At 34.7% G+C, this 16823-nt stretch overlaps 1 protein-coding gene across 24 annotated transcripts in view; it reads right to left on the bottom strand.

Moving 5' to 3' along the window:
• Nucleotides 1–16823, bottom strand: part of LOC105468244 (GULP PTB domain containing engulfment adaptor 1) — a 307355-nt gene that overhangs the window by 210430 nt on the left and 80102 nt on the right. For 22 of the 24 annotated variants that reach the window (XM_071073044.1, XM_071073047.1, XM_011718347.2 and 19 more), the window contains exon 2: nucleotides 1733–1859. The exons of the other annotated variants lie outside the window; for them this stretch is intronic. The gene's annotated coding sequence lies outside the window, so the exon portion shown is untranslated. The remainder of the gene's footprint in view (nucleotides 1–1732; nucleotides 1860–16823) is intronic. 24 annotated transcript variants of the gene reach the window in all.

Below are 16823 nucleotides of genomic sequence, written 5' to 3'. Positions count from 1 at the left end.
AGTTCAGAAAATTTGCAGCCTGCCAATGCAATAGAAAAGAAAATCCCATTTTCTGAGGAGAAATTCAAGCTAGTTGCAGAAATTTGCATAAGTAACAAGGAGCCAAATGTTAATCATCAAGACAATGCGGAAAATGTCTCCAGGGCATGTCAGAGGGCTTCATGGCAACCGCAGAGGTTTAAGAGGATAACATGATTTCCTGGGCTAGGCCAGGGTCTCTCTGCTTTATGAAGTCTAGGGACTTGATGGCCTGCATCCCAGGTGCTCCAGCCACGACTAAAAGTGGCCAAGGTATGGCTTGGCTGTTGCTTCAGAGGGTGCAAGCCCCAAGTCTTGGCAGCTTCCACATGGTATTGAGCCTGCGGATGCCCAGAAGTCAAGAACTGAAGTTTGGGAACCTCTGCCTAGATTTCAGAAGATGTATGGAAGTGCCTGGATGTCCAGGCAGAAGTTTGCTGCAGGGGTAGGGTCCTCATAGAGAATCTCTCCTAGGGCAGTGTGGAAGGGAAATGTGGGGTCAGAGCCCCCACACAGAGTCCCTACTGGGGCACCACCTAGTGGAGTTGTGAGAAGAGGGCCACCATCCTCCAGACCCGAGAATGGTAGATCCACCAACGACTTGCACCCTGCACCTGGAAAAGACTCAGACACTCAATGCCAGCCCATGAAAGCAGTCAGGAGGGATGCTATACCCTGCAAAGCCACAGGGGCAGAGCTGCCCAAGACCATGGGAACTCACCTCTTACATCAGCATGATCTGGATGTGAGACATGGCATCGAAGGAGATCATTTTGGAGCTTTAAGATTTGACTGCCCCACTGGATTTTGGACCAGCATGGGACCTGTAGCCCCTTTGCATTGACCAATTTCTCCCATTTGGAATGGCTATATTTACCCAATGCCTGTACCCTATTTTATCTAGGAAGTAACTAACTTGCTTTTGATTTTACAGGCTCATAGTCAGAAGGGACTTGCCTTGTCTCTAATGAGACTTTGGATTGTGGACTTTAGACCTGATGCTGAAATGAGTTAAGACTTCGGGGGATTGTTGGGAAGGCATGTTTGGTTTTGAAATGTGAGGACATGAGATTTGAGGGGGCCAGGGATGGAATGATAAGGGTTTGGCTGTGTCCCCACCCAAATCTTATCTTGATTTGTACCTCCCACAATTCCCACATGTTGTGGCAGGAACCTGGTGGGTAGTGATTGAATCATGGGGGCGAGTCTTTCCTGTGCTGTTCTCATGATAGTGAGTGGGTCTCACAAAATCTGATGGTTTTAAAAATGGGCGTTTGCCTGCACAAGCTCTCTTCTCTTGTCTGCTGCTGTGTGAGACGTGCCTTTCATCTTCCTCCATGATTATGAGACCTCCCCAGTCACATAGAACTGTAAGTCCATTAAACATCTTTCTCTTGTAAATCTCCCAGTCATGAGTATGTCTTTATCAGCCACATGAAAATGAACTAAATATAATACTATCATTGTAATTTTGCTTAAAAGAAAAATCCAACAAAACAAAAATAAAATTATATAGAACAAAATGATGACAGAGGTTATTTTCAGAAAAAAGGCTCATCAGTGCTTTTAATTTTATTTTATTTTTATGCATTTTACTATTTTTTGCAATGTAAGACTATATTTTTAAACATTCAGCACATAATAATAGCATTTTTATAATTTCAAGTCCTTTTTGGAAATAATGGAAAATGTATAAACAATCATTTATTCTTACCTGGGTATGCTCAAATATAGTTGAAAGAAAATGGACACTTGACTTTATATAGCTTCTATCATACAGTTGCCATCAGAATTCTTCTATCACTTTCTCTCCTATGTATATCAGATGGAATCATAAATAACTAAAAAGAAAAATATAATTGGACTTAGAATTAATCAATAATTACATTTGTTTATTTTAAATTTAGAAGTTCAGCATATCTTTTAAAATTCTAATTATGTCTCTTGAAAATGTTCAAGACAATTACCAAATAATAGGAAAATAATGATAAAATATGTAAATATTTGGAAAAGATTGTTACTGATACCTAGGTAATGAAAAATAGCAAGATTTGTAGATGATGTGTTAAATGTTTTAACTCACAGATATGTTACTATTAAAGCTTGGTGATAGTTCTTTAATAATATATGCCTTTCCCCCTTGAACAACAAGGTACCCCAACTATCTCTTTCACATACTATTTATTTGGACTAACCAATCTCATACCCTGTTAATGATGATTACGAAGGTGAAACTGAATTTTAGAAGGCACTGATTTATTTTCATTTTCATTCTGCTTTGACTGTTATGGCAAGGCATTCAGATAGCTTATCCTTCTATTCATAATCATGCTATAACTAGAAGAGATATGTTAATTGGTTAAGACTTTTATATTTTTATTCCAACAAACAAAACAAAAATTCTCTCTGGGTAGACACAACAGCACAAACTATGTCTTCCTTTAATTATATGATTTCGAATGTACCTCTGACATAAGTTCAAATAGTACCAGAAGAATTCACAGCGTAGTATCTTTTGCCAAAACACTAAAAAGACCTGACCTTTTTGAAGGAGGGGGAAAAATAGAGAAACATATCTAAGTCTTGATACAGACATTGATGATGCCATATGTGTACTTTTTACTTTCTTAGACAGATCTCACATATTATTTTATCCCTTCCTCTTTGTTTCAATCTAAGCCATCTGAATACTTTGAAAGCCATCTTTTTCCATCTTAGCTACATATTCATCAGAAGCCTATTGACCTATTTGTTCACTCTATTTGTTTTCTTCTGCCTCAGCCTCCTGAGTAGCTGGGACTACAATTGTATGGCATCACGCCCAGCTAATTTTTGTATTTTTAGTAGAGGGGGGTTTTGCCATGTTGGTCAGTCTGGTCTCGAACTCCTGACCTCAGGTGATCTGCCCGCCTTGGACTCCCAAAGTGCTGGGTGGATTATAGGTGTGAGCCACCACACCCAGCTTCTTTTTCATTTTCTAACATGACTTTAGAGAGAAATAAAGGATCTCAGTTTAGGTTGTCCTGGAGGCAAACACTGAGGTAATAATAACTTCAATGTGAGAAGTTTATTTGGGAGATAATCCCAGGAAATATTAGCAGGGTTGAAAAGAAAGAAGTGAGACCCGGAATGGAAGACTTCTTACCAACACAGAGATCATTATCAGACCTGTAACACTATTGGCAACTGCAGCTTAATCTGGCTGGGGAAAATCAGACATCCAGTGTGTAATACACCCCTCAGCTGTATCTCACTGTAAGAATGAGAGCTAGCATATTTATATACCAATTCTCATTAGTCATTAGCTGAGGGTTGCTCCCAGGGGCATTGATTCCCTAGAACTTTCAGTCTGTTTGGTTAACAAAGTGGTCTCTTGTGGCCAAAGAATCCCTTAGGTAAAGAAATGCAGGATAAGCATTAGAAATTTTGCCAGTTTGAACTATAGCACTAAAAGAGAGGTTATAGGCTGATCATCTACAGCATCTACAACAAAAAGCAACAATTTTAAATTTTGAATTAAAATATTAGCACAGTATATTTTAAGGTCATATATTGATATTTTATAATTTTAGTGAAAAACAATGTTTGCTTAACTCAGACCATTATTTATTAAATCATATGTTATTTTCTTAGCACTGACTGGATCTCAGCATGTATTAATTACACAATTCACTTCACCTTGCTGTAAAATGTAAAGGTTGTATCATCACATACTTCCAGCTCTAAAAATAGATGTGTTTATCCTGGACAGGAAATTTCAAGCATGACACATAGCTAAAAGGTAAACTATAAAACCATATCATGATTTCCACAGTCGTTTATCAGATCATGTTTTTCTTGTTTGTTGGTCTTAGATGAGAGGAGAGAAAAGGAAGAACAAAATTATTTATCTTTTAGGATGACATAGTTTTTCCATTTTTATTTTGACAACTATTGATCTTATGAACAGAAATTAGAGAGAAATAATTTGAGATAAATAACTTATCAAAACTCTTCAATACATTTCATTCTCAAATTTTATAGAAGAAAATATTTTTCTTAAAATAGTCAATTCAATTTAATCAAGATAAATAATTGTTAATAAAACTCTTCAGTAGATTTAATTCCAAAATTTAATAAAAGAAAATCTTTTCCTTGAAATGGTCAATTCAATTTAACATCCCTGTAGCCTTTATTTTTATCTTAAATTCACTGAAACCCAGTCACACTGAGGAAATACTTTTTAAACTAGAATATTTTATGCAATGTGACAGAATAAAGAAGAGCACAAAAATACACACATCAAAAAATAAGAACTAACTTATGCCTACTTCTGTCTTTCTTCTTGCAGGAAATGACATATTTTCCAAATGGGATCTATTATTCTATGTCTGATATGATTAGATTTTTCATAGAAAGAGCACTTTGAATATTCTTGCAAAACTCAGATTGGCTTAGGGGCTGCTCTTTTGAACATATTTTACTTTAAAATATAAAATCCTGATTTCCAATTCAAATGCTTCTTAAAATTTTAGTATGAACATAATATGCTCAATTTGATACTGTTTTGCCACCATTTATTACACATTTTCACACAATTTGAAGATGTATATGAAATTAAATGAAACCAACTATTTCTTTACTAAAACTTCCTTTATCCCCAACAGTACCATTTAAGAAAAACATTATTAATGCTGCAATATGACAAAATGCTTCAATTTGTTAATGTAACAGGTAAATCTTTAAATATTCTATATGTAATAAACCAAGCAAAACAAACAAGTCAGGCCAAATTGTATTTCTACTTGTCATCATGTGAAATATGGACCATCATTATCATGATCTTAAAATATTTTCAAAATCATTATTCTCTTTTTTACCTAGGCCCAAGAATTTAACAGTATTTAATCTAATTTGCAAAATGTTTTAGGAGTTTTCCTGGATATTTATTTCTTATCCTCTATAGGCTCCTAAATTCAAAATATATAAAATCAGATCTTGGCCCTGATTTTCTTTTCTATATTTTTCTTTTTTGTCTTGTGACATTAAGTAAGTAGTACAATCCCCACTGATTGCTCACACCTGAAATCTGGCATTATTAATCCTTCTTTTTTCCTTCATTACCACCTATATGCAGTTAAATAAATTCAAGTCTACTTAATACAACAATCTCCAGTTTGTTTTCTCTCCCAGTTTACACTCCCCACCTATCCATCCCTAGCCAGTGGTAATTTCTCTAACAAGTAATTTGGCCACATCACCAATGGACAAAGTACATATGCCTTAGTATGCCTTTAAGACACCTTCTTAAATGTTTTCACCCCAATGTTCTAAGCAAAACATACAAAGAAAGTGATATTAGGATGATTGTCCTAAGTAGCCCGGAGCAATCACTTCCTATGTATTCTAGTCATCTCACTAAGGAAATGACATACAAATAGTCATACCTATACCCCTACACTCTTAAGGAAAATAACATTAGAAAAGTAATTTTGTTCATTAACACAATATTCACTGAACAGCTATTGAATGCCCAGTTGTTTAGTTACTAGTGAGAGGAAAATAAGTCTGTATACTCCTTTGCATGCATCAGTGTGATAAGGACTATGTTCCTGGCAAGGCTAGGTGCTGCAGAAAAGTCTTCCTAAAAGAGGTAAGACTCATTAACCTTCAGTTAACAGAAGCTGTCCAGTGAGGAAGGTGGGGAAAGTCACAGTTGGCAAAGGAAACATCATAAGCAAAGGCACAGGAATAAGAAAGAACACGCCATCTTCAAGGATAGGCTATAAGAATATTTTATTTTAAAATAGAATATTTATAGGAAACTCTTTTGTATAAAACTTGAGGAATAAGATGAGGCCACATCAGGAAGTCTCCTGATTGCCATGTTATAACATTTGTATTTTACCTTTAAGGTGATGGAAGTATGATTAAACAGGGAAGCAGTACAGTAAGATATGTGTTTTAGATAGGTGTTTAGGATGATCATATTGCCAAGGCGGCTCTGAAGAGACATGAAAGGGAGGGGATGAGACAAGCAAATTACTTCTTAGAAATTTGTGTATATTTGTTAGATGCTAATGCAAAATAGACTCAAGGCATTCATATTTATAAGATGTAAAACTGGAACGATCTTTATAATTTAATTTATATAGGAATAGAACCAGACAAAGATAGCTTTGATCCTGGGTTTTTCTATTCCCGGAAATCAGATAAGACCAAAAATTCATATCACCTGTTATTCTTCCAAATGCATTCTGAGTTCCATACCCTCAGCTTTCAGTATGGTAATGAAAAAAGTGATAGTGGATGAGACATGAAAAACTCTTCAGAACACATAAGAATTTTAAATTTATCAATTTAAAATCAAATTCAATCCATGCTTTCCATTGCATTTGCTGTGAAACTTTCAGCAGTGCTTTGAAGCTCTCAATGGCAGGAAATTTTTCTAATTAAAAAAAGTAGAACAATTATCAAGTCATTCACTCTTTTTGCTGAAATTAGTGGAAAACAGAAGTCACTTTCCCTGAAACGTTTGGTTATTAAAATTTTCAGTATATATAGTGTGAATATGTCTATGAACAAAACACTTAGAAAATTAGAAAATTATAAGGAAAACAAAAATCATCTATATTAAGATAAACTAAAATATAACATTTAGACACCTTCCACCCAGTCTTTTCCTAAAACTGAAATTGTACTACACATATGCAAAGTTCAGCTATTTCACCCTCCAAACCTCATGTTGAAATGTGATCCCCAATGTCAAACATGGGACCTAGTGAGAGGTATTTGAGTCATGGGGGCAGAACCCTCATGAATGGCTTGGTGCCATCCTGGTGGTAATGAGTGAGTTATTGCTCTGTTAGCCCCTTGAAAGAGCTGTTTGTTAAAAAGAGCCTGGCACATCCCTCCCCTCTCTCTTTTGCCTCCTCTCTTGCCATGTCATCTCTGCTCATGCAGGCTGCACTTCAATTTCTGCCATGAGCCTGAACAGCCTAAAGCCCTTACCAGAAGCAGATGGTGGCACCATGTGTCTTATATAGCTTGCAGAACCATGAGCCAAATAAACGTCTTTTCCTTATAAATTACCTAGCCTCAGGTATTCCTTTATAGCAATACAAAGACAACATACAATTTCATTTCCTCCCTTTTGTCACCTACAGTGCAATCATATTCTTATATCATTAAATAAGTCTTCAAATAAATAATATCGGCATAGCACATCACCTTATAACTTTTTTTGCCCATTCTAATGTTCCATATTTAAGATTTTTCCGTTTTTTTTTCTATATAGAGACACTGTGATGAGTAGAACTGAAGCAAAGTAGTGACTAAAATGACTGTAGTTGGCCTGGAAAGTGTTATAAGCCTGATTCCAAAACTATGTTGCCTTGACGGGATACGCCTTAGTCTCCTCATCCATATAATCTAACATAGTGTTGCTTTGAGAAATAAATGATTACAAAGTTTGCGAAACACTTAAAGCACTGAATGATATATTCTACATATATATTTTATCTGTTATATAAATCATTGCTTAAACATCAGACCATCGAGACAAGGGAGAATGGAAATTACCGGATCAAAGTCTGTATATAATTATAATACTTTGTCTGGAAAATAGGGCAAATTACACTCCCATAGAAGTGAAAAAGTATGCAAATCTCACCCCAATCTTCCTGTATTGTTCATATATATTAGGGTTTTAAAAATTTATTTTAATTCAATAGGAAAATTGAATTATAATAGGAAAATTGCCTTACATATTGTTTTAGATTTGCATTTCATTTATGTAACATTAGCTTTTGCCCGATTAGCTTTTTGCAAAATTTTTTCTTATTGATAAATTTCCTATTCTCAATTTTTATTGTACCTTTTATATAACTAAGAACTAAGGGGAGAAGATAATTTCTAGCTCAACCCCCTAATCAATAGTTTGGGTATTCATTCTTATCTGAACCAATGAAGTGATAAGCACATTGCTAACCAATTGGTAGGTGTGCAGAATCACTGACTGGCTTAAGACAATCAGGGAGTATTCTTGGAGATACAAATATGGCCAATTCTCCTAAGTCATACAGCTTCCACACGTGATGAAAGGTGAGTTCCACTGAGAAAAATCTTGTCCATTATAAACACAGTGGTAGGTAAATTTAGAAATAAATGCTAAGTACACGTTAATGTGAACTTAGACATAAATGAGATAATCTATACACAGCACTAATCATAAAGCCCAACACATAAAATCTCAGCAATTTACAGTAATTATTATTTCTGTTGGTGTGTTTAAAAGTTCCGTATCTTTCACACTGTAAATAAAACCATAGTACACATCTTTGTACATAAACATTTGTTGTGCTCGTCTCAAATTCTTTTTTTTTTTTTTTTGAGATAGACTCTTGCTCTGTTGCCCAGGATGGAGTACAGTGGTGCAATCTCGACTCACCACAACCTCCACCCCCTGGATTCAAATGATTCTCCTGCCTCAGCCTCCCAAGTAGCTGGGACTACAGGTGCGTACCACCATGCCCAGCTAATTTTTGTATTTTAGTAGAGATAGGGATACACTATGCTGGGCAGGCTGGTCTCGAAATCCTGACCTCGTGATCTGTCAACCTTGGCCTCCCAACGTGCTGGGATTACAGGCATGAACCACTGCGCCCGACCCAAATTATTTCTTTATTGTGGCTTCTGTCAAAAAGTATTTGATCTTTTAAGCATTTTAATGCACATCATCAAGTTATTTTCTGGAAAGATATGTCAAGAAAGACTTCCACCAATAGCATATGACAATGTTGAATTTAAACCACACTTGCCAGCAATTATCTTTTTAATCTTTGACAATTTGGCAAATTTTGTACCTTTTCCTAAAATGCATACTTCTTTAACTGCAAGTGAAGTATGAGTTTATATGTTTACTTTATTGAATGCTTATTTTATAATTTTTATTTTCCTTTTGGTGTGCTTTTCAATTTCATGACATTTCAATGAGATTTTCTGACATTTTAATAAAAACCTTATGGCTTATGGCTTTTGAACTTTTTGTTCCTTTAACTTTGTTGCTCTTCTTACAGGTAACCAACTGTTCACTCAATTCCATCAGATTAGGAAAGGTTGCTTTACATTTTATTTTCCCTTAATGTCATTATTATACGTTTTGTCCATAAAATACTGTAATGTAAATTGCTAAATCTTACAGTAAGACCTTACCTACGAATTCATACAAAGGCATTAAAGCAAGTAAGTCATTATCATAGGTGTTTTTAAAAGTATATTTAATTAATTATTAAAATTGTATTTGTCGAATGTGTTTGATAGATTTAATTACATTTAATTTTGGGGATTAATCATCTCTGCATTTAGTTTATCATTTAACACTAGGAACACAGTTAAACCTTGAACAACACAGGTGGACTGCATAGGTCGGTCCACCTCCAGGTAGATTTTTTTTCAATAAATACACTTGGCCCTCCACACCCACAGGGTCTGCATCTCAAATCAAACTCAAATGGAAAATACTGGCATTCACAGAATACAAAACATGTGGATATGGAGGGCTGGCTTTTCATATATACGGGTTCCACATGGCTACTGCAGCCTTACTTGAACATGCACAGATTTTGTTATCTGCTGGTGGCCGTGGAATCAATCCCCTGAGGATACAGGGGAGCGAATATATTTGTTAAACACTGCAAATATGGATTTCAGCACCAAGATCAATAGAAACAGAATTTTTTCCAAATATTCCCCATATTTTAAGCTTCTGCCTTCCTTCTTTCATTTAGAAGATGAAATTATGATTCTCCATTCTTTACTATAGTATTTTAATACATTAGAAATACTCAGATGATTAAAGAAAATATTTATACAACACCTATTCTAAAAGCCACTATTAATTTTTAAGACTACCTGTTACTCCTAAAAGCTGTAAAACTATGTAAATATATTTCAGTATTAATGAAAAGAGAGCAAGTCTTCATTAAGGGTTCTTATTAAGCATTTTTGTAAACAGTCACACAATGGAAGCTGTTGGAATGAAGGAAATCAGGAAACTGTGGTTCATTTCCTAATGAAAAGTTGGGCCAGAAAGCATTCATTAACTTGGATTACATAAAAAGTCATTAGTTTAATTTTTCCAGTCCTGTGGAGTTTAATTTTGTTCACATTAATATCCATAGAGTGTGTAATATATTTAAAGACAAATTTCAGCGAGCCATTATACAGTCTTCCAATTTCCCACAGTTGCAGGATGCAGCTGTCAGGAGCTTTACTAATACTTGTCTCTATTCTACATTAATTGTAGTATCACCATAATTGGATATAATTTCACTCAAATTATACAAACACTGTTCAGTAAAATCTGGAATACCTTCTGTACCAATATAATCAAGCAGAAAAACATATACAAATTCATCTGTTGTTAGCCATATCATAATAATTGTTTCACAGATGAGGAAACCGTCTCAGAGATGCAGACATCACCAATATTTTATATGATGATTGGTTATGCCTGAAGGCCCTTCTTCAGCAATCGAACATTTTCAATATCAATGTTTTGTGATTGTTCTTTATGTTACTCTAATACCAAATGTTATTTCACCATTTAAACTGTCGCTCTGGAATGAAGAGAGACAAATGATCTCTCTTCATTTCAGATGAATTAATAACATATTTTACACCGCAAGCAAATGAAGAAATCACTGTTCAGTAGCATTTTCACAAAACAGTGTGCATTTCACCCTGCATTTAACTTGTTTATACATACATGGTGATTTCCTGTCACCACCCAACACCCTCCCCCCCACCAAAATATTCTGGTAATAGCACCTTGAATTTCCTTTGCAGACTTACTTTTTTTTTTTTTTCCTCTTTCCTGGTAGTTATGTTTGGCTAAGGGTGACCCAAGTTGTAGTTCCAGTACTGGTCAATGGCAGTACCATGATCCTAATAATAATTACTCACTTATGAGTGGGAATGTGGACTAAGTTAAAATAAAGAAAATACAATCAGCACCCTTTTTTAAAAAACTAGAAAGAAACAATCCCTTTCCACTTGAATTAACTAACTGAAGGACTGAAAACCTGGTGGCTATTTTGTCCTCATGTTTCTTGCCTTAAAATATAATTCAGTGGATAACAGAGCTATGAGAGGGAAACAAATTATCTACCTGCCTGGATTCAGTCAGGCCTGAAGGACCACTCTAGAACTTTCTACTATAGTAACCAATGTATATTATTTGGCTTAACTGAGCTTTAATTGGTTGTCTGCCAAGTACAACCAAATAATTACTCTTAAATGTATATGTTCTTTACTAATGTATACTACACATTTTATTGAATTTTTCTATGGCTTCTCCCAAATTGAGATAATATTAGTAAATAATAATGAGCCAAAATGATTGATTGATATTTTGAAGGAAATAAAAGTTTTCTATAAAATGATACAGATACTCTTTTGGTGTTTTGAAAACATTTGTTATTGGTAGAAGCTAAAAAGGGACATGGAATTTCAGATGAGCCTTCAGTAGCTTTTAAGAATTATTTATACTTTAAATATGTTTATATACTTTAAAATTTTTATGTTTGCTCAAGAAATAATGTCGCACAGTTTTTCATCAAATTTAGGTTGTGATATCCTATTAATTACATCTTCACTTCTTTTGAAGAGAGTAGAGGAGACCGATTTTTAAAACTGTAAATAAACAGATTTAGAAGAGATATGAACAATTTCATAAATGTGATATGTTACAGGTGATGTTGAGCACTCCCTAATTTAATAATTACACAAAGACAAATGATCTCTCTTGATTCCAGATGAATTAATAACATATTTTACACTGCAAGCAAATGAAGAAATCACTGGAAGCTTAATAGTATTATTCCAATTCAATTCTACTCTAATAAGGTATTTTCTTATTTCTTTGAAGCTCTTCCCAAAGACAAAAGCTAAGTAAATCCTTGGCGTCTTAGTAACTGGTCAAATAAGTTTCTAGAGTAATTATCTGCTTTGATACCTTTTCACTGCCTAAGCATCCAACATCTACTATGTGATATCTCAATGATCTGTCAAAAAATAAAAATAAAAACACTAGACACTTAAACTATCAGTGTTTATGGAACTGGGAAAAAGTAAATCCAACTTTATTTTATAAGAAACTTAAGATATATCAGACACCTGTGTTTATAATTTCAGTATTGAAAACTGGATGCTGGTATACATGACAGCATCACAAAATATCATAAAGAACCAAAATATAAAGAACCAAAAATGTATCTCTAAATATCAACTATTAAATAAATAAAAGTTTACCTTATTGAAGCTCATTTTTCTTCATTGTTCCCTCATAAAATATTAGGCTACTTTTCTTTTCTCTCAAATTAGTTCAACTGTATTATACTATTTAAATCTGATTGCTACTGAAGGTACTTGATTCCTCTCTAGAATGTTCTTCCCCATGATTCCTCTCTCTGTTAGAACTTAGTTCCCACTTCAAACAGAATTCAATAAACTATAACTACTTAAGAAAGAGATCATGCATTATAAATATATATACATATACATTTTAATCCCTTCCTTCCCCAGCTCCATAAAACAGACTGTGCTATAAATGAGTATATAAAATTCTTATAATAAACAAGCATTATATTCTATTTACCCAAGCTAAGGACATCTTTCTCTTCAGGCTATTCTTGGATAGAAGGATAAAATGCAGAAGGGAATTTTTTCTCTCTCCTAACACAACTTTAAAAATATCTCTGACCTTTTCAGTTATCTATCATTGATTCTGTGATACCTGAAGATAGTTTCCTACCTATGAGGAGAGAAGATTGCAATCATCTCATTTGAGCTCAGTCTCCAAAGACCCAATGATATGGTTTAGTGTAGATAGCAAGTATCTTCTTTGTTCACAGATTTTCAGAAGAATAAAAGGGGCAGAAATATCAACATAAAAAGGTCAAGTCTAATTTCATTTAACAATTACATATGTCACATGGAGGTTAGGTCAAAATAATCTATAGAGCACTTGCAAAATGATGTTAATAATACCTATTCTCCCTCTCTCCTAGAGTATTTTCAAATGAGTTCATGTATGAAAACACTTTCAAAACTGTAAGTACAATACAAATATGAGGTCATATTACACATTCCAGGAAAAGTTATGACATGCTGAAAAGGCAAAATTTACAACCAAATTTCCTTTTTCCAACAACTGATGTCAGAGTCTGCACTTGCATGTAAACTTTTGCAAAGACATTTCAACATAGGAAACAGAAGATTATGTAATACTAACAATATCTAATTTCCCAGCTGTGTGTAGTTAAAAGAAGTAAATGACCGAAGAGGAGTCTTCCCAATGCTCTGAATCTATTAGTAAGTAGAAAGTACTATTACTAGCCATAGAAGGTAACTCCTCTGGAGAACTAGATACAACTGGGCAAACCAGTCTTCATCTCTTTGCCATTCATGAAAACACTTATGTTCAAGTCAGTACAATACATTCTCTCAATGAAGACATCTTCATACAGCAAATGAAGATAATACTGCCAGGAGTACATCCTCTCTGTGTTTGCTGTAACCATTCACAGCAACGACAATAACAAGTGAAATTAAAGAAACAAAAGTTTTCCAATCTCATAGTTTGAAGCGCTGGAAAATCAATGATGTAGCTACCTCTTAAATGGATCTAAATCTTTCTCTGAAGCCTGATGGAGAGCTCATCCAGTAGTATATAATAATCAGACTATGATATTGTAAAGATTCATCTTTATCTCTTCTCTAGCTGTATTCATCCAATACACATTTATCAAACACCTGCTCAATGCTGTGCATTGTATAGGACTAGGAAAACAGATGAAGAAATTTAGTTTCTAATCTAGTAGAGTAGACAGACAAGTAAATAAATTATAATAACTTGTTATCGTAATGGTATAATAGATGTCAGCCTATTAAATACTTGCTTAACTTAATTCTTAATTTCTAAATAGTAATCTATACTAATTAGGTAAGCTTCTGATCATGATGAATTTGTAAGTTTCTTTTAATTTTTTAAAATGCTTTCACTGATATAATGACATTTTATTTTCAAAACAACTCTGTTCCATACACAGTGTTGTGCTTTCCTTCTTTTACCGAAGAGAAAATCAATGTTGAAAGACGAGTTAGTAGCACCAAAGCCAAGGTCAGGACTCAGAAATCTCTACTCTCTTATTTCCTTCTTACAAATGGAGGATAACACATCTGGTTTGCATGCTAAAATCCTGTGTACTATTTATCATTTGATTTCACCAATTTAGGGAACTGTAAGTTTTTATTGAAAGTGCTGGAAAAGAAAAACTCCCATTCATTGTAGAGTGTGTTTTTATTAGAAAACCATTCTAAGCTATGAATTATTTATTGCCAAATGAAATAATGATGTTTATTGTTTTCTATTAATATCTGCCAAGAAATCCTACTACAGAAGAAATCACAAACAGTGTGAAATTTGAAACAATATAGCCATTTGTACAAATGATTAAAAACTGCTGCCCAATCAAGGAAACCATAGTATTCAAACTACTTACATGTTGCCAGCTGATTTGTAAATACAGCAACCACAGACTTACTGTATGTCCGAATTAGATAAAAATCACATCATTTTCTTTGTGCCTGGGAAAGAGCAAATGCTCAATAGATGTTTAGGAAGAGTTTGGGTAAAGAATGGAAAGTGTTAAAGAAAGGAGAAAAATCTTATCAATAGGTCACCAAGCTCCACTCTGCCAAAAATCAAACCAACAATCATCACACACACACACACACACACGCACACACACACACGCTTAAAGAGAAGTAGAACACACATTTGAAAGTATATTCACTTAAAGACAACCTCCCCTCAAATTTAAAAAATGCTAACTGTGCTTTTGGTCAATGCTACATGTGTAATCTCTGAGTGTTAGCTCAAGGACTTACTTTGCAGAGAAGCAATTTATTGAAGACAGAGACTACACTGTGAGATGCAATCTTTATTACGTTTTAAAACTGAAATAGCCTCACATACTTACAGATGTCAACATTATCAAGTAAGTTTAATTCCCTGTATAAGTGGTTTATGTGTTTTAAGTCCCATCTGTGGACTGAAATAACCCATAAAGTAGTTAGTACATGACAATTAATTTATAAGGAAAAATTGTGAATTAAATGAGGGGGGCATAAGTAAAATATGCAATGAGATCCAAAGAAAATCTCAAAAACTCAGTAAGGAATAGTTATTTCTCATTCATTGATTGTTTTACTTAAAACAAAAATGAGGTAAACAAAAATATAAGGTCAACCAAGAGCAAGTTTCTGTGCTAGGTACCACAGATTGTCCAACCAGTGCACTTGTGACAGAGAGTTTCTCACTATGCTCAAACTGGTCATCTGTGTGCTCTCAAAATGCCTGCTATGCCTATAAATCTCATCTGTGAGTGTTGTCACCCATTCTCCTGCTAGAAGAATAATCCTACCTTGAGACAAGCAAGACAAGCCTTTCCCCCTCTGAAGATACGAGAGTAAGCACCTGAGCTAAGACTAGATCATCTAAGGCTTATGTGGGGATCTGGTACAAAAGGTACACCTAAACAAAGCAACAGCAGCTTGGGCAACAAAGCAAGACCTTGTCTCTACAAAAAATACAAAACAAATTAACTAGGTGTGTTGGCACACACTTGTAGTCCCAGCTACTTGAGAGGCTAAGAAGGAGGACTGCTTGAGTCTGGGGAGTCAAAACTGCAGTGAGCCATGATGGCACCATTACACTCCAGCCTGGGTGACAGAGGGAGACTTCTGTCTCTTTAAAAAAATGCAACAGTAACAGTGAATTACCTGAACCAAGAACAGGCTCTAGACTCTGAGTGAGATGGGAAGAGAATCAGTCTGTTTGTAGCTAGAGCAGAAAACCAAAGACATAGAGAAATAAGATATTTTACAGATGTTATAAAGCAGTAAAGTTCATGAATAATAAGTAGGAGTGATGAGAAACTGAGACAGAAAAAGGTAGAGAAACATCTACAATAAAGAGAGTACTGGTGGCCACAAGAAAAGTATGACAGAGGGAGCTGTGTCATCCCAATGGCAGAGGATCAACTCTGTCACTAGGGGGCAGAGAAGGAATCTGCTCAGAAAAGCCACACTAGTTACATCCCAATTCTAAATCTCAGTCCATTTTCCTCGGGTTCTCTTAAAGATTGGACATGTGGCTGGGGTTCCTGTCTTGTTCATCTCTAAACTTAACCTTACTGAGGTGAGTGAGTTTTTTTTTTTTTTTTCTTGCAATCAAAAGAATCTATCATCATCACTTCTGCCTGGTCTCCTTAATATCCATCTAAGGAACTTGTCTCAAAATGATGAATGAACAAAAACTTCATTGTACACTACACTGTAAAAATATTTTTTACAGTTGGGCATGGTGGCTCACGCCTGTAATCCCAGCATTTTGGGAGGCCGAGGCAGGTGGATCACCTGAGGTCAGGGGTTTGAGACTAGCCTCACCAATGGTAAAACCCCATCTCTACTAAAAATACAAAAATTAGCTGAGTGTGGTGGCATGCATCTGTAGTTCCAGCTACTAAGGAGGTTGATACAAGAGAATCGCTTGAACCCGGGAGGCAGGTTGGAGTGAGCCAAGATCACACCACTGCACTCCAGCCTGGGCGACAGAGTGAGACTCTGTCTCAAAAAAAAAAAAAAAAAAAAACCATATATATTTATAATATATATATATATTTATAAAATATATATATATTTATAAAATATATATATTTATAAAATATATATATATTTATAAAATATATATATAATATATA

This window comes from Macaca nemestrina, chromosome 11, assembly GCF_043159975.1.
Source record: "Macaca nemestrina isolate mMacNem1 chromosome 11, mMacNem.hap1, whole genome shotgun sequence".
In the NCBI taxonomy this organism is placed as follows: domain Eukaryota; kingdom Metazoa; phylum Chordata; class Mammalia; order Primates; family Cercopithecidae; genus Macaca; species Macaca nemestrina.
This window is presented reverse-complemented; position numbering and strand designations above follow the sequence as displayed.